At 41.5% G+C, this 22,276-nt stretch overlaps 1 long non-coding RNA gene across 1 annotated transcript; it reads left to right on the top strand.

Moving 5' to 3' along the window:
• The first annotated feature begins 1,590 nt into the window (after positions 1-1,590).
• Positions 1,591-4,907, top strand: LOC127294245 (uncharacterized). The gene is made up of 6 exons (XR_007846465.2): positions 1,591-1,963; positions 2,053-2,149; positions 2,315-2,391; positions 3,277-3,350; positions 3,513-3,627; positions 4,680-4,907. It is a non-coding gene; the product is annotated as an uncharacterized lncRNA (long non-coding RNA).
• The last annotated feature ends 17,369 nt before the right edge of the window (positions 4,908-22,276 follow it).

The raw sequence follows: 22,276 nt of genomic DNA, 5'->3' as shown, positions 1-22,276 counted from the left end.
GAACAACACCCCTAGTGGTTAAACAAGCAACTCACCAAATAAAACACATGTGTGGCTTAGGAAGAATTGTTTTCCTTCTTACTACATCAAACCTCTCTCCTGATGACAACATGAGTGTGCCATCTTGATTTTTCTCTTTGTGGTACAAGATAGCTCGATCATCCTTAATTCACAACTTGGTGATCTCAATGCATGGATCTCATCTGTGCATCTCCCTCTACAATTTCCACATCCTGCATGTCTCATTCTACCCTTGCATCGCATATATTCAACTTGATCTTATACCCTATCCAATGATTCAACTCTAGATCACTTCCTTCACTTTTACCTCTTGTTTTTATTCAAGTTTAATCTTCACAAAACCAAGAGTGGGAATGATGGGTACATTTTGTAGCCACCATCTACCCTTGAGAACACTCCTCCCTAAATTAGTTTCCCTCCTCAAAAATCCTACTGTTTTCCTTCTCTAGTTTTGATCACAAAACCACTTCTAGTTTTATTAAAACTTTCCAAGATTTCTCTTCAAAGAAAACAAGGAACTGAAATGGGTTTTGTTTTTCATCCCATTTCTACCAAGTATTGATTTATAAAACATTATTTCTATTTTGCTTTGTTTTAACAAAAAGCTTGTTTATGGTACCTATACCATTTCTTGTTTTCCTCTTGATTATTTTACATTTGAGAAAAACTCTACCTAACCTGAGAAAGTAAGTAGAATATTTTGAGCTCCTATGTTCCAACTAGTTTTCTCTCAACATTTTCAAATGCCATTCCACTTGAGATCATTCCCAATTGTCCCTAGACAATTGTGGTGTTTCAAGTACTTTTCAAATAAAATTCTATTTCGAATGACAACTCTTGCACATCTTGTGTACATCTCTGATCTACCCCATAATGTTCCTTCATCCTCCAATTCTTGATCAAGTAGATGAACTCTTGATACTTTTTATTGGACTTCCTTCAACTAAACCCTAGACTCAGAGAGTATTTCAAACCACTCCAAATTGACCTCTTATTTGTAGAGCAACTATATTCCATCATACCCATCTCAATCCTCTATTATTTTCCATCATCACCTTGACCTCTTGAATTGATGACTTATGTCACCATATTCATCATTAGAATTGAATCATTATTCCCTTCACTATCTCCCTAAAACTTGGACTCTATATCCCTGGAAGAAAACCTAGTTTCCTTGCATAACACAAGTGGTGTCGTGTGTCTTGCATAGGCACTTGAGCACCATGTGTCTCATCTTGTTTGGAGTAGTCAAGTCTCAAATCTTGTGGAGGCCATCTCCAAGATGGCATGCACATGAAACCTTGTACATCACCATCATCTTCTTGGCACAAAGACATCATGCAACAAATACCATCATGGTATATTTTACCATCACAATCCTCCCCCATCTCTATATCTCTCACATTGTTCATTTTTATTGGCATGAATGGAGCCGGCCAAATGGTGTATGCATGGCAATTTCGGCCAGCCATGCCTCTTCATTTCCTTCCTCCACAAGTCTTGCCTCCCACCTAACCCAATCAATAAATGGGCAGCCACCATCCTTGCCCAATCAAAAAAGGAGGCAGCCACCCCTCTCCCTCTATAAAAACTCCCTAGCCGGCCACCTCCACTCCTCTTGCTCTCATTTTTCTTCTCTCCACTCACTCCTCCACCTTATCTACTCCCTCACACTCTTCTCCTACTCTCCCCCACGAAAATGCAGCTCCACCTAGCTCCCATGGCCGGCCATGGCCATGGAAAGAACTCCAAGATGAGCTCCCTCCTCCCTCAAGCTCCTCCTCACCATGAGAGCCTCCCTCTCCTTCTTCTCCCCAACCCTAGATGGTTTTCTCTCCTCTTCCTCTTCCTCCATTGCTAAGATTGGATCTTGATGCAGGTGCATGTTGGTCCAAGCATGGAGAAGCTTGAGCAATCCTCAGATCTGAAGTTCTTGAGCAAAGTCCGTCCAAATCCCTGCAGTAATTTCTGCTATCTTGCTGTTTCAGATTCTGGTACGAACTTGTAAAATCCACCAAATCTCGTGTGCAGATCCAAATCGCGTGATTCAAAGTTCCGCGGATAGGTATTCAAAAGATATACAACTTGGCGTTGGTCTCATCCTCAAATTCGCTACAGATTCTCCCTGGTAAATAAAGTTCTGGAAACATGCAGATTCACTGTTTGTTAGATTTGTTCCGTTTTACAAAACCTTTTTGAGCAAACTCAAATGCGGGCGAAAGCCCTCTTCAATACCTTCATTTTGGCGGTGGTTTCACTTCGATGGACCTTCTGAAACTGAAATGGTTCACAGATCAAGATCTGGAAAGATCTGGCTTTGTCGAATTAAACCAGAAGCTTGGGAACGAATTTTTGAATGAAACAAATTGGGTAAGAACCAGCTTTTCAATACCTTTCCGATGCAGCTGACCTCATATTTTTATGAGCCGTGTACGATTTGTGGTGAATTAAACTTGTTCTGTGTGTTCTGGAGACATGGCTGTTAGCTTTTAAATCACCAAAAATCCATTTTTGAACCTAATTGAGTGATTCCAGTTCTGTAGGACTACGGAATGTTTTCTTAATCATCTCAAACAAGTTTCAAACCTTTATCTGTTCTGTAACTCTAGAGGTAAAGCAAATGGTATAGACATGCAGTAATCTTGTCAATCCATTTGTGAGAGTTTCAGAAATAATTTTAACCCAAATCCAATTGTGTATGCCTCTCTGTTTAAATACCTTTCAAATGCCAGTGGTCCCATATTTTTAGGATTTTTCTACGATTTATGGCTTACAGATCTTGTTTTCTGTACAGTCAGATTCAAACAAATTCCTAAATTTGTAGGTTTAATATTTTTGAGTGAATCCAATTGGGTTAGTCTTGTATTAGTACTGGCCATCTAGGAAAAATAGTGTTAGTCTCTGTTCATGCATTTTCGTTACTGTTAGTAAGGTATATGTGTGACATGCATTGTTGGACCAAAAGTTGTTGGGTTTATTTAAAAACCTTGACCAACTCTTTTATTTAGAACTGGGCAACCTTTGTTTTATGCTTGCAAAACAAAACCTCTGCAACTCAACTTTAGCCCTATTGTTTTGCTTAAGTTTTCAAATGATGTGGAATGTGGTTTGCTTCCTATTTTGGATGTTGTGTTATGTGAGCAAACTAAGTTAGGAAAACTGTTTTCTACTTTTCCAAAAATGTTTGAAAATGTTTTGTGAATGTATTTGATGTCAAACTAATGCTCTTGTCCTCTTTATGATGTTATCTACCAGGGGATACTTAGTTGTGCCATGGTGATACCTAGAGAGGCAATTGCTAAGTCGTGGCACTCTCATATCTTTACTAGGTAAATAAATGGGGTTTTCTTTTAGTTGCTTTGTAGTATCTATAAGTCTTTTGTATGTTAGCCCTTAGTAAAGTGGTTAGCTATTGATTGTTGAATGTTGCATGCTTGTTATGTTTGGAGCAATGTGATTGATTGTGTTCCTTTTATATTTTCCGGCGATAGATGCGAACAATTTCGGAGGAGAAGAAGAAGAAGTGGAATCGGACAAGGATTTTATTTGTACTGTGGGAATTCTTATTTGATGGAGTTGAAGAAGTCCAGGGACAAATAAGCCAAGGCAAGCCATCTTTTGATCTCTGATATGATGTCTCTTTGGATGTCATCTTGTGCTATCAATAGCATCATGGTTCTATGTGTGATGATCTCCATGTTGTTGTCATCTATGCTTGGATGCAAGCATGGTACCTCTAGTAGTTTTATCTTTTCAAGGTCTTGGTAATTGGTTGGGTGTATGGTATCATGTCCATTGCTACCCAACTTGTTTTCTATATTTAGCTTGATCATGTTCCACCTCGGGACAAGATTCATACTACACCACCTTCTAGTGTAGAAGTATCAATACCATGACCTTGGTGTATTCTCAAATTGTGATGAGTATGCCTAATTCCCTAAATGGTGTTGGTGTTGGTCAATTCTCATCCCTATCTGTTGATTGGGTTAGATAGCACCACAAATCTGAAAGTATAGTTTCATCTTATGTTGTCATAATACATGCTTAGCCCAAGCAAGTATGATCCACTCCAATACCTCTTTTTCATACCCTCAATGGTGTGATGACCCTCATCTCGGCCATAGTGTTGTATTAGTCAACTCATGAAACTTTAGGTTGGGAACCCCTCAAGGTTTACCTTGTTGTAAATGTTTATGAAAACCTTGGGTGAGGCAACCTTACCCAAGCGTATGGTTTATGAAAGGAAAGGATCTTGACAAAGATGGTTGGAAAGAGGAAAGTGTGGGTGTGACTGGATTGGAGTGTATGAAAGATTATTATGTGGATTTTAACTGAGATGGGATAATATACACTTGTAATACTCAATACACACAGTTCAAACTGAGCGGATTGACTTGTTTTTCGTGGAAGGTGATAAACAAGGAGACTAGAATAGTACATACACGACCGAATCACTAACATGTGGGTTCATATATAGGCCCAGGTTCCACGTTGGTTGTGGCAAGACGCCTCGTTGTGGCTGGCTTTCCTATTTTCAATCAAACAAAGATCATTGGTTGTCATAAATTCACTTATATTGAAGTGGACATTGCATACATGACATTGCATGCAAATCTAGGTCTTGTGTAATAATCGTGTGTTTTTCATATCATATATAGGAATCGTTGATGCATGTCATGGATGAGCTTCTGATATTCCCCGTCGATGTTGTTCTTCAAAAATATCTGTCTACACGCTAGGCATGCTTGCTTCGATGATGATGTACGTGTGTCCCTCGTCCATGTGTCATTGCCATGAGAGGTGGTGGCAGGCATTGTGTGAAACGGCACAAACTCTGTGAATTATTATTATTGTATACGGAAGCTCAAATTCTGATATTATTGGAAGGAAATCTATACCTACTAATAAAGGAAGGAAGGTTTCTCCCCAAAAATTTCGTCCGTTTTATTATTACTCTTATTTATCAATCGAAATTACTCCGGTTGCCACCGCGTTTTCCTGATGTTTTTGTTGCTGGTCGACGGAAACGCTCGCGCGAGCTGGGCAATCGGTAGCTTCGCTTTACGTGGGCCGGCGGCCGGACGGCCCAATTAACCAACAAGAACCGATCGTGGCGATTTAGGAGCACCGAACGAATTATCGGTATGGCTCAAGGGACTTTAATCGCGCACGCTTCTAATTGACGGGCTAGCCGGTGAGTTTCAGTTTTGAATTAACACTGCAAGCCACGTTATGCCAGGATGTAATGGAGACCTCGACTTGCCGTGGTGGCACGAGTCCAGCCGCAACCTATGCAGTATGATGTCAAGGAGCATCTCATCTGCCGTTGCTAACCTGTAATCGTGTACGCATGGCAGCTAACTACTAACAGTCTCTAATGGGGAATAACGGGAGAAAGGCAATGCTGATATTTGGCCAGGCCAAGCTACTAGAGAGAGAAAGACAAATGTTGATTTGTATCTACTGAATTTCAACCGATTGCTACTGCCACTGATTCATTGTTAGCATCTACTGATTTTCTACGGATTGTTTGCATCTACGATGTCGGGTTGGGAATGGGGGACTTGATTTATTTACTTGCCTGTATTGACTGAGAAAAATGAGTGGGAGATAGAGAAATTTGCTGCTAATATTTTGAAACTGGCTGTTGTGTTTTTGTGTTGATTATTTCATAAGGATTTGATAAGGATTGTTGTGGGTTTGAGTTGATTATATTTATATGTATATGTATATGGAAGGAGAAGAAAAATACTTATTTTCAGTATTAAAAAATCTTTACAACCTAACAAATATAAAAATATGATCAAAGTCCACATGTACCTACAATTAATCGGAGTGTGGTACACGAATTTAAACATGGGATGAATATAGAGTACACATACAATAAAAATTCATTTACGATAACCTACAATAAAAAGACAACCACGACCACAACATCAATCCAATGTCAAGACTTGTGCCACATAGAGCCGAAAGAAAAACTAGCTTCATGGCGCACACTGACAAGTCACCGAGCCCTAGCTCATGTGGCTACCACAAGCCTCTGATGCCGCCGATGTAATGTGCGCCAAATCCCTTATCTTGTGTGCCCATGCGGTGGCGTTGGCACCATTGTTGTGTAGATGCAGTAGGGCAAGCGGGAGATTGCGGGATATAAGAGCTCATAATACGGCTATGGCGTCACAAGGGTGAAGGGGGAGACCTAGGAACGGGAGACACTCTTGATGCTGGCTAGCACGATCTATGAAACACGTTTAAAAGAAAGCTCTGACTGTGCGGTACATACAATTATAGTACTAAGCAAGCCCTTTCCCGTTGCAACGCACGGGCAATTGCCCTAGTTATATCCTAAGTAGGAAGCATTGATGATAGAAAATACTATATTTAGGAGCAAATTGTAAGATCTTTTCGAATCAATGTTGATTGAAAGAAATTTCGTTACATTGGAAGCAACACCCTATTTTCTCTGTAAGCAAAATATATTGGGATGCATGTTGGAACAGAAATAACAATGCATTTTTTCTATCTTGGAAGCAATCTCGCCAGATAACGAAAGCAACACATTCTTCGTAGGAAGCAAAATTTAGTTGCAACGACAAAACAAATTCACCACAGTTGGATACAGATCTGCCATGATTATTCTGAAGAAATGATTATATATTAATATGCTTCCGCTAATACTACCGTGGCACATAAATATGTTACCATGACTGGAAAAACTGTAATTCACTTCTCGCATTTTATTAGTCGGAATCAATTCATAATGACTAAAACTAGCTGCTAAAATGATGGGATCGTTTTCTATAGATTGGCTGTTTTATTGGAACCAGTTACGGGAAAGTAATCTATACCTAATAATAAAGGAGCTAACGTTTACTTGGTTCGGTCCGTTGTTTACGCTTTCGTCCATCAGTCTTGACGCCTTCGTACGCGTTGCTTCTCGTATGTCGCTGCTTGGTCAGAAACGTATTAGAGCAGGAATATGTACCGTGCTTCGTTAGGAGTGTGCCTCTGCCCGGTCTAAGCTAATCTAATCTAAACCTGCCAAGAGTCTTGCCCCAGCCCCTCCCGGTCCAATATAAACGGAGTACCTCAACCTAAACCCTAGATCGACATTGCAACATCACGACTCGGCTTAGGGATTACTTCGAGCCACCAGCGGCGGCCCACACCACAGCTCGGCGGAGGGAGGACGCCGTGCGATGCACGATCGCCGGCCGAGTGCTGAAGACTGGCTTGCTGCAGAGGGAAACTCGAAGCTGCTGTTGAGGAACCTCAAAGCCACCATGTCGTTTGTAGTCCCAGCTGATATCGACGTTGGCTCTGTAATGTCAAATCCCCAATACTCACCATGGTCGTCGACTACAACGAAATACACGCGGCCGTAGGCAGGAACCAACTCTGCCAACACCACCACGTCCGGCAAGCAGGACTTGCAGAGATTTGATGTAGCTCATCAAAGTGAATCAGGCCACGCCGTACAAAGTACAAACATCATCCTTGCCGACGACATGATCCGCGGCGTTGTCCTGTCCGCCCTCATGGTGGAGGACGATGAGCACTACAAGCACCTCGAACGCCACTAGAGTTGTGACTATTGCGGGTGTGTGCCTGATCTGCTGCTCCGTGGTGTCCAGTCGCGCCCCATCTTGGTGCGGCGCTCTTTATGCTCGCCACCGCTTCTATGTTTGTATCCTTGAGTCCAACTCGTACCAACCGGTTGAGGCGCAGATCAAGCAACTTCTCCACGGCTCCATGGCGAAATTACGTGGAACAGCTGATCGAATAGGCAGTTGCTCTACTTTGGAGCTCGAGTGCAAGTGCATGGCAAGATTCTGCACCCTATTAAAGGCTTGCATGGTCATGTAGGCCTCTGTTCCCGATCTGAATATTCAAACTTTGGTTTGGTGAGCTGACATAATCAGTGCCAATCATTGCATGGATATATGGGGGCAGCCCATCCATTGAACTATGTCGTGCTGGTGCCCTTCCAAAGCACAGCCATGGAGCTTAGTGTGTTGTTGCAGGTAATCATGTACACGATTAGAGATGAAGTTAATGTGCGCTGGCTAGATCAAATAAATAGGTACTGAAAATTAAGTATTGAAACTAATAGTACGTCAAATAAACTTATTTAAATTGTTAATGATTTAATTTATGTACCTTTTACCCTTTATACAAATTAATATTTTTTGTGCATGTATTTTTGTGGCATATTGATTTAATAATTACAAGAAGTTAGGAAAGTAAGGATCGGAGAAATATAGTGTGAAAATTAGAGAGTGCATTCATCAAAATATCGGTACAAAATCGAAGCGGAATTTGTCAAGGATACGTCATGGAGAGACGTATCTGGTTCATAGAAGAAGGGCCAGAAGGCCAAAGTACAGCGCACCCCCGGCACAGCCACCGGATGATGCAGATCCACACTGCCCTCAGAGAGTCAGAGGGCAGTGGCACACACACTCTACGAGACTACTCGCGACATCTCCACTTTTCCACATCTGCAAGACTACCTCTAAACAGCCTAGCGGTGCGCCACAGCTCCGCTTCGTCTGAGATCTGGGCTACAACCTCATACAAAGATGGGATGGCGCCTTCAAAAACAATGTCGTTCCGGTGGCGCCAAAGGCACCAACACACAAGGGTGATGGCCGTCCACAGGTCTCGGTCTTTCCCCGGACCTCCCCCCCTGCTTCGATTGGAGCCAAGGGACGAAGCTTGTGTCCGCATGCGGCATCCAATGGAGCTTACCCCACCATCGCAAACACGTCGCCCAGATCGAAGCGGAATTTTTTAGAGAGCACTATAGTGAACAAATAGAAAGCTAAACTTGCCAAATCACTTGGACTATAACAAAAGAAAATATCCTGCCTCGCTGGTAAACAAATCACAAATCATGACGAACTGAGATCATAGGTTGAATTTTCCTTTTTTTTTTTTTTTTTTGAGAATCAGCACAGGTTGCAGCCCAAAGCAAATAAACCTTAATTCCTAGGTAGAAGCACAGTAATATTTTTTGGCCCGGGTAGGGAAGGGTGCCTGTGGGACTACTTGAGGCCCAAATAAAATTAGTTTCTTGCGGTCCAACTTAAAACTACCCATAAAGTTGCAGGAAATTACCCACCAATGCCACCCATAAGTTTGACCGGTTGTGTTTTTTTCCTCCGGCGCTGGTCCTGGTTTCCGTCGCTTGTACGTGGTGGTTTCTGAAGTCGTAGTACCCTTCTGTCCCGATTTGGACCTAAACCGAGTGGTTCTATTTTTTAGATTGCTACAACTCAACTATAAAACAGTTGGTCCGTTGATCGCAAGACAAACAATCGAAGAAGAAGATCTTGGTCGCGGCGACAACAGGGCCGAGTCGAGGCACCGCCGGAGCCTCACGGTGGCCATGAGTTTCTTTGCGCCTTCTTGGGCGTCCGCGGCGCCTCACGCACGAACGCACCGTTCTGATCTGCGCCCGGAGCTTGGATCACATCACAGGGAGAGGTTTCGGCGGCTCTGTCCTGGTGGGGATCCAGTGAGAGAAGCAGGGTAAGGGGAGGGGCACCTCGAACATGGACGGCCTGCAGCAGTTCAGCTTCTTGCTGGTCGGGGCCGGGAGATGGACTGTGTGGCCTAACACCTACCTGGTGAGGAGCCAAGAAGAGATGACTGTGGGGATGAGAAGAGAACGGCGATGGGCGGCGGGCGTTGTCCGGGTAGGCTTAGACGATTCAACGTTGGTTGTTGCTGTCGTTGTTCATGGATCCGCGTTCATCATTGGATCGAGTGGCCTGGCGGCATCATTGGTTGGCATGAACCTGCCCAAGTCCACCTGTGAGAGTTCCACGGAGGCCTCCAAATAGATCCTTCCCTAATCGTGGGAATTTTTTATATTGACGAAAACAAGGAGAAATTTATTTATTTGTGTTTGTCGGTCACCGCAGCAGATGCTGCCGACACACAAAATGAAGTTAAGGCTTAACTTCATTTTTGTTCGAAGTTACTTGGGACAAATTTTCGCCAAACAAAAATAGGTGTGTATCAGAATTTTTTCCGCCATGACAAAGTATTTTATCTGACGATAGTGAAAAATGAATCAAATTCCACGTGTGTGCCATGATGCTTATATTGGCTAATTACATACAAAGATGAGCGGGATAGTTAGCTCTGTAATTGAACGAGATTGCGGTCCCGATCTATACACACGAACCACATCGGAAAGCTTCATGACAGGAAAATAGGAAAACAACAAAGTTGTGTTGCACAAGAGCTGCTTTGGCATCATCTAAGATCGGATACCTCATCAACTTGTTCTAGAGCGGAAACTTGCTCCGTAGCGAAGCACGGGTTTTGTTCTAGTCAAAGCTAAAAAACCAGGCCCACGCATGCATGATGTTGAGGGATCGGATGATCTGGTTGCATCCTACGGCAATAGAGGAGTCCGATGGATTGGCAGCGATCGGCTTCCGATCCCTAGTGCTCCCTTACACGGGAAACAAAAAGAGGCGAAAGCCGTTCGATGTTAAACCAACGGAAGGGCCGCACGGATGGGAGCTATATATTGAGGGATCATGCGTCCTCGCAAACCTAATCCGCCGACGCTGCTCCACAGCCCCCAGGGCTTCACCTCGGGCGCCGCCTTCCTCCGATGCTAGCCCAGGCCGCTTGCAACACGACCCAATCGTGTGATCGGCAGCCATGCACGGATCAGGCCCCGGTCGGCATCCGCACCTTCACGCCGTCGTCGACATCGAACGCCGGCCGCTTACAGTTCAGGGGAGCCAGTAAATGCGCCGACGAGCCGTCGTATATGTCGTTCTGGAACGCTGGAGAATCAGCGCCCACATCTGCTCCCTTTGTCGCTCAACTAGGTGAGTCCCCCTTCTCCACAAAAGTAATTAAGTAGATTTGGTGAGGTGCCGGTCACTACTTCTGGTACAGCCGCTTCATATGCTTCTTCTCTTTTTTTGCATAGATAAGAAAAGATGGATCGTTCTTTCTGTGCCGCCCTCATGCAGCGCTGAACCAGCCACCGCCAATATAGGTGTTCCTCCGTGCCTCTCCACCTGGTATGCCATCAAGATTGATTTCCTGATACTACGTATTTTCTTACCATGATGATTGTAGTTTCGTTGTAGGATCGTAATCACTTTCAGAATATTATGCATGTAGATGTTGGTACACCTTTACTACCATCATAAGAACCTGAGAGAAATTATGAACTTTGAATTCTGAAAGTTCAGTAAATATAATGGTCTTGGTCTTTATTAAGTTGGTATATATTTTGTAATATCTTGTTTCAGGTGTTGTAGTGTATTTAAAGCAACGTTAAGTGGACTTTTGGAGCAGGTGCTTGGTGAGCACCGTATCCATACCATGTATTCTGCATCAACATTCGTGCAAATTCTTTTTGTTCCCCTCTCAAACAATTTCTCATTTTTGTATCTCTCACACCGCACATTGTTTGAACAAAAAAAATTGCAGATCACTTAAACATAACAATTGGAACGTGGGAAAAATATTTTGGATTTTTTATTTTATTACGTATATATATATTTCAAGATTTTTTTGAATTTTAAATTATTTGAAATTTGAAATTGCACAAAAAAATTCCGAACTATTTTTGTCCCATTCCGTTTGTTATTTTTTAGTGACTTGCAAAAAAATCAAATCAAAAAATGTAATATTTTGAGAGATATAAAAAAGAGAAAGTGAAAAAGTGCCTGCACTCTCACACTTTTCCCTTTGCAGTAAGTTGGAAAGTTCCAAATCACAACACTCTTAAACGACCATGACCAAGTCTTGCGCATCGGCCTAAAAGAAGTTTTGCATATAGAGGTTGCTCTGCAGAAATGTCCGATGAAAAAAGGAAAAAAAACCAAGAGAATTAATCGTATGGCCCTGCAACAAATGTGATTTCCAATCCGAATTTGGGTCCATGGTTGCAAATATTACTCATTTTCTCTTTTTTTGTGATTGGTCCTGTAGGATTAGAAGCTCAGAATCCAAGTAAACAGGCAGCTAGGTCAATGCCAAAGGAAGGTCGAACTATTATTTGCTTAGCTGCCACTAAAACTTAGAATATCCTCAGAAGGTGAAAGGTATTTCATCTACTAATTGGCTTTATATTCAATTTTGAATACTTTGCTTCCTTTTGCAATTACAGCCTCGGATGCTTACTTTAGTTTTCTGATAGTAATAGATTTTTTTATCTCATAATATAAATGTTCGAAAAAAGAGTCAGATTCATGTCGTCTCATATACTCCATCCAACTATAATGGATTCTTACTATTTCATTACACTGATGCATGTGTACTTGCTAGCACTATTGTTCTGGCAGCACTTACTATGAAAGAGTGAGCTGCAAGAATTGTTTGTAATCATAGAAATTCCAAAGCTCCGGGAGTGTCGAGCAAGAGTTACCTTACATTTATGACATATTAACTAGGAACCACATGCAAGGGTCTTAGGCTGGTCATAGTGCATTGTATCATATAGTAGTATCATGCATATGATACTTGTCTATGATACTATCTCTATAGTGGGTGGTATTATAGAGTAGTATCATAATCTTCTAAATTTATTGTTTGTAGAATCCCAACACAAATATGTGTACAAGATCTATTTAGCATTAACTTTTATCGTAACGTGCGTTATGATACAGTATCCACCTATGTTACTCCGATCCTATCTCTTCTCGTTAATTAGATGCCACATTACTATTTTTGTGGACCTAGGATGCATGATATATGCTACCTAAAATACTAGCGCTATAGCTAGCCTTAAACTCTTCTCTGGTCCCTTTAGTTGCATTGATAACAAATACTTTACCACTTGGATATTAAGTAAACAAACATATTACCATGTAAAGAAAACACATTATCTGTTGGCGGTTAGATCCAAAAGTAAGACACATTAATTTGTTTGCACAGTTACTCCTAACATTTTCAAGCATGTGTTTTGTCATGATATATAAAGTATAAAAATGGTACGTGTCACCTAAAAATGGTGTAAACATAGGCATGCATACTAACTAGCATGTGTTTTTTCTCAATTTAAAAGTAGGTTGTATTGTGGAGACTTGTGGTTGCACACGCACACTGACCCATGTAGGCATGTACAGGTTTAGGCCATTGTGGACAATCATGATGTTTCGTGACCGTTCCCATGATAGATTGCTCGAAACTTCGTGTGGCCTGCCTGCCTGCGCCTTTGTCCATTCGGCCCGCTTGTAGGGCCGTCGGGCGCTTGCTGCTGCCGTTGCTCGCCGTGGGATTCCGCTGCACGCTGACGCCGCCGAGTGCAATGCTATATTAATATTTACGTGTTTCAGTTGATTTTCCGTCGCTCGGCTTCGCCGATCTAGTGCATGGGATGGGGCACATAGTAAGAATTTCGTGGAATCTCAGAATCTCAATCCTTTTTTAAACGTCGGTTCCTAACACATAGTGATTATGTTAAAAATTATGTTTAGTGGGTCCACAAACTTTTCCTTGCCCCCTTGTGGAAGCAATTTTTCTTCTATTGAATTGATCTTCTCCCAAATGCTTAATGGTCGTTCTGTTGAGTGAAGATGAGGAAATTCCCCATGGTTGTGTTGATTTCTTTTTAACCGGAAAAGGTTGGTAGTAAAACCAAAATAATTAAAATAAACTTACAACACTAATAGTAAACTTTGAAATCCTAGATGTATTGGACGTCGCTAGGTGATCCAGTAACCTACTTGTAACTTTTAGTACTTTTAGATCTGTTTGTACTGCTATTAATAATTATTAATAGATTGGCGGAATTTTTACTGAAACAAAGATAGAAAAAATGGTCTGCAGGTACGTAGATGGATCTAGATAACGAGCAGGCATGCCAAAATGAAAATGTTGTGTCGACGAACAAGGTGCACTTGCCAGCTTCCGCACAACTTGCTTCTTCTTCTTATCGTTCGACTACACCATCTTCACATCAACCTCCTTCAGATCGACATCCTTGACTCAAGGTCTCTCAACTCCTTCCGGACATGAGCTCGTTTCAGCTTCATCTCCTCATATCCCATAGACACAACTAATCTCAATGATGGAAATGGAGAATTGAGTAGGAAAGGAAGTCATCGACGAGCCTACGCATGAAGGCAACGTCCATGCCCATGGGCTCAAATTACTCCAGGAAATTCTTCCACATCGCAAGGTCCTTGAGGGAAGGGACATATGAGGACATGATGACCTCAAAAATGTTGGCAGCCTCCACAATGACCCTTGAAGTGAGCGCCGAACTTATCTGCTTTCGTAGATACCCATGGAGGAACGCCTTTCAGGCGTGCCATAGATCGTACGATGTCCCACGCATATGATGAGCAAGTACTTTGTTGCCGACGACTGTAAGGTTGTCGACAATGATGTTAAAGTTTACGAGATTTTCCTCATTGAAGATATTACGGATGTCTTGACCCGAAGATATAATGCTACCTCGTGCTGCCTCTTTGCTCATAAGTTGCTCTTGGCAGGTTTGGAAACTGCTGGCCTCCCTCTCTTTCTCTACAAGATAAGCATTATATTGATAGCACAACTTGCTAGCTAAGTTCTATAATAAGATTTTTTTGACTAAGCAATACGTTCAATAGCATGTTTTCAACATTTGAATAGTGAGATGTTTAAAATTGAAACAATTTGAAATGATTCAATGTTGTACTGTACCTCTCGCGTGAAATTCATCGTTATCTCCTTTTCACCTCACTATCGTACAACATGAAATCATTTTAAATTGTTTCAAGTTTAGACATCTTTCCTATTCGAATATTGAAAAACAAACTATTGAATGGACGACTAAGTCAACAAAAAGCTTACTAAAGAGACATGATAAAAAAATTGTGATTGCTTATCTTACATAGTAAGAGAGGGAGATCGGCAAGTTTCAAATTTGCCAAGGTCAACTTACAAGCGAAGGGGCAGCATATGGCCGCAACCCATATCTCCAGGTCAAGGGATTTCTTCATCGTGAAAAGGCTTGTAAACTTCAAGATCGTCGTTGGCGATGGTAAGGTCATCGGCACCAAAGTACTCCTTGATCACGTGCGCAAGACATACTACGATATCTGCTAGGACAGGAAAGCGTTCCTCCACGGGAAAATGCTGAGGCACATAAGCCCTACTCTTGCTTCGGTGGTGACCGTTGAGACCGAAAACATCGCTGAAGGTATTATGGATTTTTTTCCGTTTCCCTCGAGGATCTTGCGGGGTGGAAGAACTCCCTGTAGTCATTAGAGCCTGTGGACATCGATGTCACCTTCATGTGTAGGCACGTCAACGACCTCCTTGGCCTCCCCAGTTCTCCGTCATGTACATTAGTTGTGCATGAGGTGGAACAGGAGGTGAAGTTGGATCATGCTGATGGCGCGAAGCGGTTGAGAGACCTCAAGTTGAGGGTGTTGATCCTCAAGGATGATTTCAAGGAGATGGATGTGAAGATGGAAAAGATGCTAAAGGCGAGCGAGAAAAAGGAATAAGCTGTGCAGAAGATGGCGACCACGCCATAGTGGTCAACACAATATTTTGCAGGCAAGCTCACTGTTCTAGTTGTATGTCTAGTTGGGTTATTGTTGCAGCGACGTCTATGATTTCAGAGTTAATATTAGTGTTGTTTATTTATTTCTAAAGCTAATGATTTTGATTTTACTACCAATAATCTTGCTCCGGTTTGATTTCTACAATACTGATAATACATGCAGAGTTTACTACATTTCAGAGTTAATTGGCACAACCCACGCACTATTGAAGTAGATATGATACATTCATTCGAAGTCATGACTTGACTAGTCTTCAAAGTACCTGTCCCAATGGTCTCCGTGGTGTTCCAAGTTTGTCTGGAATGGTTGGGTTGTAGAGGCCAAGAAGAGGAACAGTTAGTTTTGCGAGGTTGACATTTGCAATTTTTCTGCTTCTTTTCTTCTGTGTTGTTAGGAACCAATCAATTCTTTGTTCTTTCTCCCCTGTGTTTATCTTCTTGAAAATAGCTTGGAATGAATGATGTTTAATGGCTATTGCAGGAGCATAATGTATAGATACTTCTATTAGAAGGCATGGAAGAGGTTCCACATGCTTCTGTTGAGGTACACATGCCACATGCTTCTGCTGATGCCATTTTTTTTCTCTTGCATGCAGCTTTATGAATTCATATAGAAAATAGTAACCCTTATCATTTTTCACTCGCATATTGGATTTCTCAATTCTGGGAAAACAACCCATAAGGGAGATTGAAAGTCAAAACCTACAAGAAAGTGTAGGAGGGATCCTGTTGCTGACCCCTCTTCTCTTGAGCCTCGAGCCATGCGACTTAGAAAGAGGACGATTGTTCTAGTGGTACACCTAAGGTGTAAGAGGTGTAATTTTTTTACTTTTCTTGTATATACCCCCATCTCTTCAGCCTCTTTGCAGGTGTTCCTAGCTTTTATGTAGGTCCATATTGTCTGTTATGGATTCATGAGTGACGGATTAATTGTTGGGACTATCTGTGCTTATGTAGTTTGTGCCTTATTCGTGAGAAAAACTTAAATTTTTTGTCTGTTCTATGCATGCACATAAGAATCACAATGGGCATATATATATGTGATATAAGAAGCACTTACATTTCCGAGTATCTGCTCACTTTGTAACCTCAACCAACATCAACCGCTCCCATTATGTACAAACATGATGTGTTTCTCTGTGGTCGGATTCGAAGGATACGAAAGAGAGATGGAACTTCAAACATGTACCATTAATACTAGAGAAACGACAATAGAAGAGTTGTGTGGTGTCAAGGCTGCAAAAAAAAATATGAGGAGATACTGCATGCTATGCATAACTCACTGGTTGGTGCCTATTAAATGTGTAAATGTTGGCCACTAGGTTTTATTGCAATTGCCTATCTGTTTTTTGTAGATTTATAGCACTTGTGTTTGTTCAATCTCTTAAATATAGTACTTATCGTTCGGTTACCGTGCTAGCTCAAAATATTAAAATGATGTGTTTGTTAACAAAATGGCATGATGGCATGACTTGTTTGTTGCATGATATCTACAGGTATCCGCATTTAACGGAGGATAACTTTGAATAGTTGTTCATTTTGTCACGATAACTGAGCCTTGGCTGTGGAAAAATATAATAAAGACGGTATGCCTCACGTTTTGGGCTTCACATCTTATTTTTTATTGGCTACATCTTGTTTCATACTCCCTTTCTCGTGCCTACATAATCCTTCAACCAACACGAGGGGGAATAACAAGCATCGAGTCTGCTTTAGATTTGTGTTTTCTAGTTAGTTTAGTGTAGTGTTAAAAGGGTCCCTTTTTCAGGGAGACGAGAGTTCTGCCCATCCACTAAAATTCAAAATTATTAGTCACTCAGAATAAAGACACTAACCTAATTTACCTTTTTGGTCCTCTTGCTTTTCCACAGGTTGACAAATGGGATGCATCTCACGAAGATAAAATGAAATGCTCACTTTGGATTTCACGAATATTTGCTCCCATGGTTTAAAGACTTTACATGATTGTCGATTATTCATTGTTGCCCTGTACATTACTCTGATCGTTTTAGGCATTGTCTTTCTTCAATACAACCCATTGATCAGTATCTTTTTCCGTCGATGTGAACTTGAGACTAGTCATAGTGGGAGTAACATAGAGTAGTAACATGCACATGTTATTACTCTATGCTACTACATCTATAGTAGGTAGTAACATATGTGTGGTATCATGCAGGGTCATATTTATTAGGTTGTAGACTCATCTTGTTCTGGGAAGTGTGATGTTAGGGTAACATAGTTAGTTACTACGTCAGTCTCTTTCTTCATTTATTGTCATGCCATGTCACCAAAATGTCTTGGAATGCTACCGATATTACTCACACTATGAGTAGTATGATACTATAAAATAAAATTATATACCAGTATCATATATGTGAGGAAATATCAAAACATTAATGTGTTCATTAGTTATCCAAATTTTGCAATTTTGGCTGCATGCGTGCCAGAATGGCCTTGTCATCTCTTTAGGAATGTAGTCAGTAAGTGTTCCATCGGCTCTGCTGTAGTGTTGTGCCTAATGTTTCTTTCATAACAGGCATTGATGCATGCCAAGTGAAGATTCCACCAGCTAACTATATAGAAATGAGCAAGTATATTGGTTAGTCTTGTTTCAATTTGGAAGTGTGCAAATTATTTGGTTCTTTGGAGTGTATGATTCATAGTTTCCTTCGTGACTACTAACAACTGCAGAGCATCTATAGTAGACTTTCACAGAAGCTGCAATAAATGTTCGGATGATCCTGAGAGCTTCGTCATGGAATCCTGGTGCTCCTGCTGCAGGTGGCAATCTTCACACAACCTGGGATAGAATGCAACGAAAATTTGCAAGTGGGAAGTAGCCATGATAACGTTTCAATTCGAAAGCCTTCTGATGGACTTGAGGATAGTGCTCCTGGTTTGAGATAATGGGGGTAAATAGCGATGGTAGCATACCTTGCCCGCCAAGGGGAGTTGGTGGTCGCAGAGATTCTGTCCTTGAACTTATGTCATTGCTGGAGGAAAATGTTATTTCTAACTTACTGGAGAAGGCCAATTCAGTTCAGTGGTACGTCAAAGAAATTGGCTTGTAGAGAGAACTTGAGTGACATGCATATATTGCCCAAATGCTAGAGATGTTTGAAATGGAGCTTTGGATCATTTCCAGGGCATTTGTTGAAGGGGTCAGACTTTTATTGTTCATGATGTGTTTTGAGTTAACTTCTGGATTGAGCTTGGACCAATGGTTATGCGGGTGGCTTTACAACAAAAGAAAGGATAGAAAGGTTGTTTATCTGAAAAGGAAGCCACTTAGCTTTGAAGAGTCTACTAGTTGAATGCCCGTGCATTGCTACGGTTGCTAAATTTTTCTTTTGGTCGTCGCACATCTGGCACATGTACATGAAATATCCTCTTTTTTTACAGATAGGAAACATACCCACATAGTATTTCAGAAACATCAAAATTTCCACTTCTCATAATTCAACATCATATGCACCACCATTCAAAATCATATGGGCGGAAAACTATAGAAAAGATACATGCCTTTTTATATTTCTCAAAACAATAAATCAAGAGTGACATGCACCGAACGGCCGATGAGAGTCGACTTCTTCCTTCTTTTTTCCGGCATTACAGTACGTGTCATCGTCCTCATTTCTTACTTCTTTTCCACATACTTATCGTCACCAGGCGGGCATTCCTATTTTCTCAGCAAGTCCGTTATTAGATATTAGTAAGTAGTATGCAGACCCTAAGTTCACATATAAAATAGAACAAACTGCTCTAGAGCACCACCGCTATAATATATCTCTTTTTTTGTGACTGCTCTTGTGAGTCCAACAATAGTTTTGAACAAAATGACAATTATTTGCATATGCTTACTTCTAAGAATAAGCGAAAATTTTCATACATTGAACAAATAACAACTTTCCAGTTTTCATACCATTGAACGTGTGAGTTAGTATCTCAGTACGATAAATGCTAGCCCTTAACCTGAAATTTTAAATACAAGGAAGTAGTTTGACACTAACACTAATGTGAAAGTTTCGATGAATTTATACATGTCTATATTTTTTAAAATAATTTCCATCATACTTCTTTCCGTGTTCATTTCATAAGCACATTGTTGCGTTGGCTACTCATGTTAATTACATAGACAACTGGCCTCTTCACGGAGACTGATGTAATACGATCAATCAAAGAAAAAACATTTATTTGAATTAGCTTTTGTGCAACACTGTTCTCAACTTTTGTGTCAGTCTAACAACAAAAATTAGGCACTGGACACTCCTAATCCAAAGACCAGTGAATGATACTACAAATATCAGGAAAGGTACAAGAAGACTAAAATTTGCCCTCTCAAAAAGACTAAATCTTTTGTTTTTTCACTCCCAGTATCACAGCAAGATGGATGTTTCCCACAATTTTTCAAGCTAAATACGGTAATAGAAAAATTTGCGTGCATGAAAACTAAACTCCCTGGTAAGATTATTGTAGAGACTTATGTGGGGCAAGAAAAAGGATATTTGGTGTTATTACCCAAGGGGAGAAGCGATATACACCATCCCTCTAGCAGTAAATATATGTTATTCATCTTGAAATCTAAAGTGTAATCTAAAGGGTGTTTAAAAACATGCAGATACATTCTTTTACATAAATCACAATTTACGACATACATGGAGCAGTCGTGTGAAAACTCTAGTGTAAAATTTCAACTGAAAAATATCAAGCAATTTAAGTGTACCTTCGATGGATTGCATTGGCATTAGATTAGTACTGCCTCTGACCGCTTTTAATCGACGTGGCCACCGCCCTAGCTACCTACGTGTATGCAAGCTCCACATGGATTAAAAGCAACCTGAGGGAGTGTCAAGTGAGTTGCATAAATATGATCTTTAACTCCGTTGGCTGGAATAAATCGTCGGCGCTGAGCAAGAAATTATTTTTCAGTGTAGGTAATCTGCGAGCACTTCGGAGAAATTTCTCCCTGCTAGGAAGAGTCAAATTCTTTTAGTCAAATGAAGTTGTTAACCACGTCAAGTATGATTTGAAGAAGGAAGATGTGATGGATAATACTACTACTTTTAGGAAATATTAGTCCTGCAACCATCGGTACAGAGAAATTATATCTATGAGGCCTCTATGTGCATGTAATGTAGCGATTGACAACTAATCGTCCATAAATAACTACAGACATATTATCGAATCACCTGAGGTAATTATCATCTACCAATGGATTGATCATCTCATTGCCAGAGAAAATGCCGCTGCTAGCTGATTGTTCCCCGCAAGACTGCATCAGGCATTAGTGCATGTGGCCATCCCGGATAAATGTATAACTCTTTAGGCTGAACACATGAGTTTCGTAGCAGGCTGAACATCCGTAAATCTGAAGTGAAAGGAAGAGAGCACATAGAATGTATTCTCGAAGCAGAAAGACGGCATAAATCAGTATCTTCATCCTTGAAATTCCAATCTCCGTCATAGGCATTTCTGCAAATAAAATGCAAATTCCATTACCTCTGCTTCTAGAACTGAAACCTCAACATCAAACACGTCAGCAATCAAACTGCTAGCTGCAAACAAAAAGAAGAATGAAATGTACCTGTATTATATGTGGGCAGCTATTAAAACTATAGGAGTTACTTTTGGAATGAGAAATCAGAGCATTAATAAAGTCCACGGTCAAGGCCTTTATTTTAGTCAGCTATTGGATCCACCATCTGAACAAATTTAAAGATATTATGGTCTACAACAGGAGCATTCAGAATTTCAGATCAACACTGCTATGAGTACCGAAGCGATGACCAGAAACAGAGCACCACTTTTAGCCTTTTCATAGAACGTCCCAGTAGCTTCTTGCATCAGCGTTGTTTGCAATCAAATGGAAATAAATCAAAGAACACACGAGAAGTGCAGGAAAAGATGAACGATGGTCCAGTAATCAAGGAGCATCAAAGGTTGAAGATAGAGAACATACCAAGAGAATGATCTATGGCCCGCCCGTGAAGGCCTATCATGCCTTTCTTTCTGACGCATCCGGTAGCTCTGCAGCTCGCCGTCGTTGAGGCGGTCCAGGCACGCAGGATGAACGTCCAATGACTGGAGCCGGCAGCTCGCCGTTGTTGAGGCGCGCAAGATTAAGAGGCGGTAGAAAAGCAACGGCATCATCACGTGACACCAGGACTCCAGGAGGAGGGAGACGTACGTAATCCTCAATCGCAGCCAATGCTCGGAGGTCCGCCACCGTTGCCCCGTCTTGGTCATCCCTGTTGGCCACCAGGGCCACGCTCAGAGGTTCGCTGCCTACCCTGCCCTTCGCTCTCTCTCTCCCCGCCCTCGGCTTGAACCCCTTGCCTTGGCTTCTCTCCGTGGCGATGTCGTTGTCCCGGCCGGCCACGGGACCGAGCGCAACCATGCGCGTATGCTCCCGCATCCCTTGTCCGTGAGGTGCTCTGAGTTCACCGGGAGGAGGGGCACCAGAGCGTCGGAAGACCGGCCGGAGGTGGGAAGGGCGCTACTGGATAGGGATAGACGGGAGAAAAAGGCGCACACGAGAGAGATCTGAGGAGATTTCCATGGAAAGGGAGTGATGGTTGTGAGAATTGTTTTTTTAGGTAAGGGATTGATGATTCATGCTACAAAGGAAAGCTGGGATGACTTACCATGAAAATGGATCGCGTGAATAGAAAAGTGAATTGGATGGATGGATTTTGAGCGGAAAGATGAGATTAT

This window comes from Lolium perenne, chromosome 4, assembly GCF_019359855.2.
Source record: "Lolium perenne isolate Kyuss_39 chromosome 4, Kyuss_2.0, whole genome shotgun sequence".
Lineage (NCBI taxonomy): Eukaryota > Viridiplantae > Streptophyta > Magnoliopsida > Poales > Poaceae > Lolium > Lolium perenne.
Note: the sequence above shows the minus strand (reverse complement) of the source record. Positions and strands in the feature narration are given on the sequence as shown.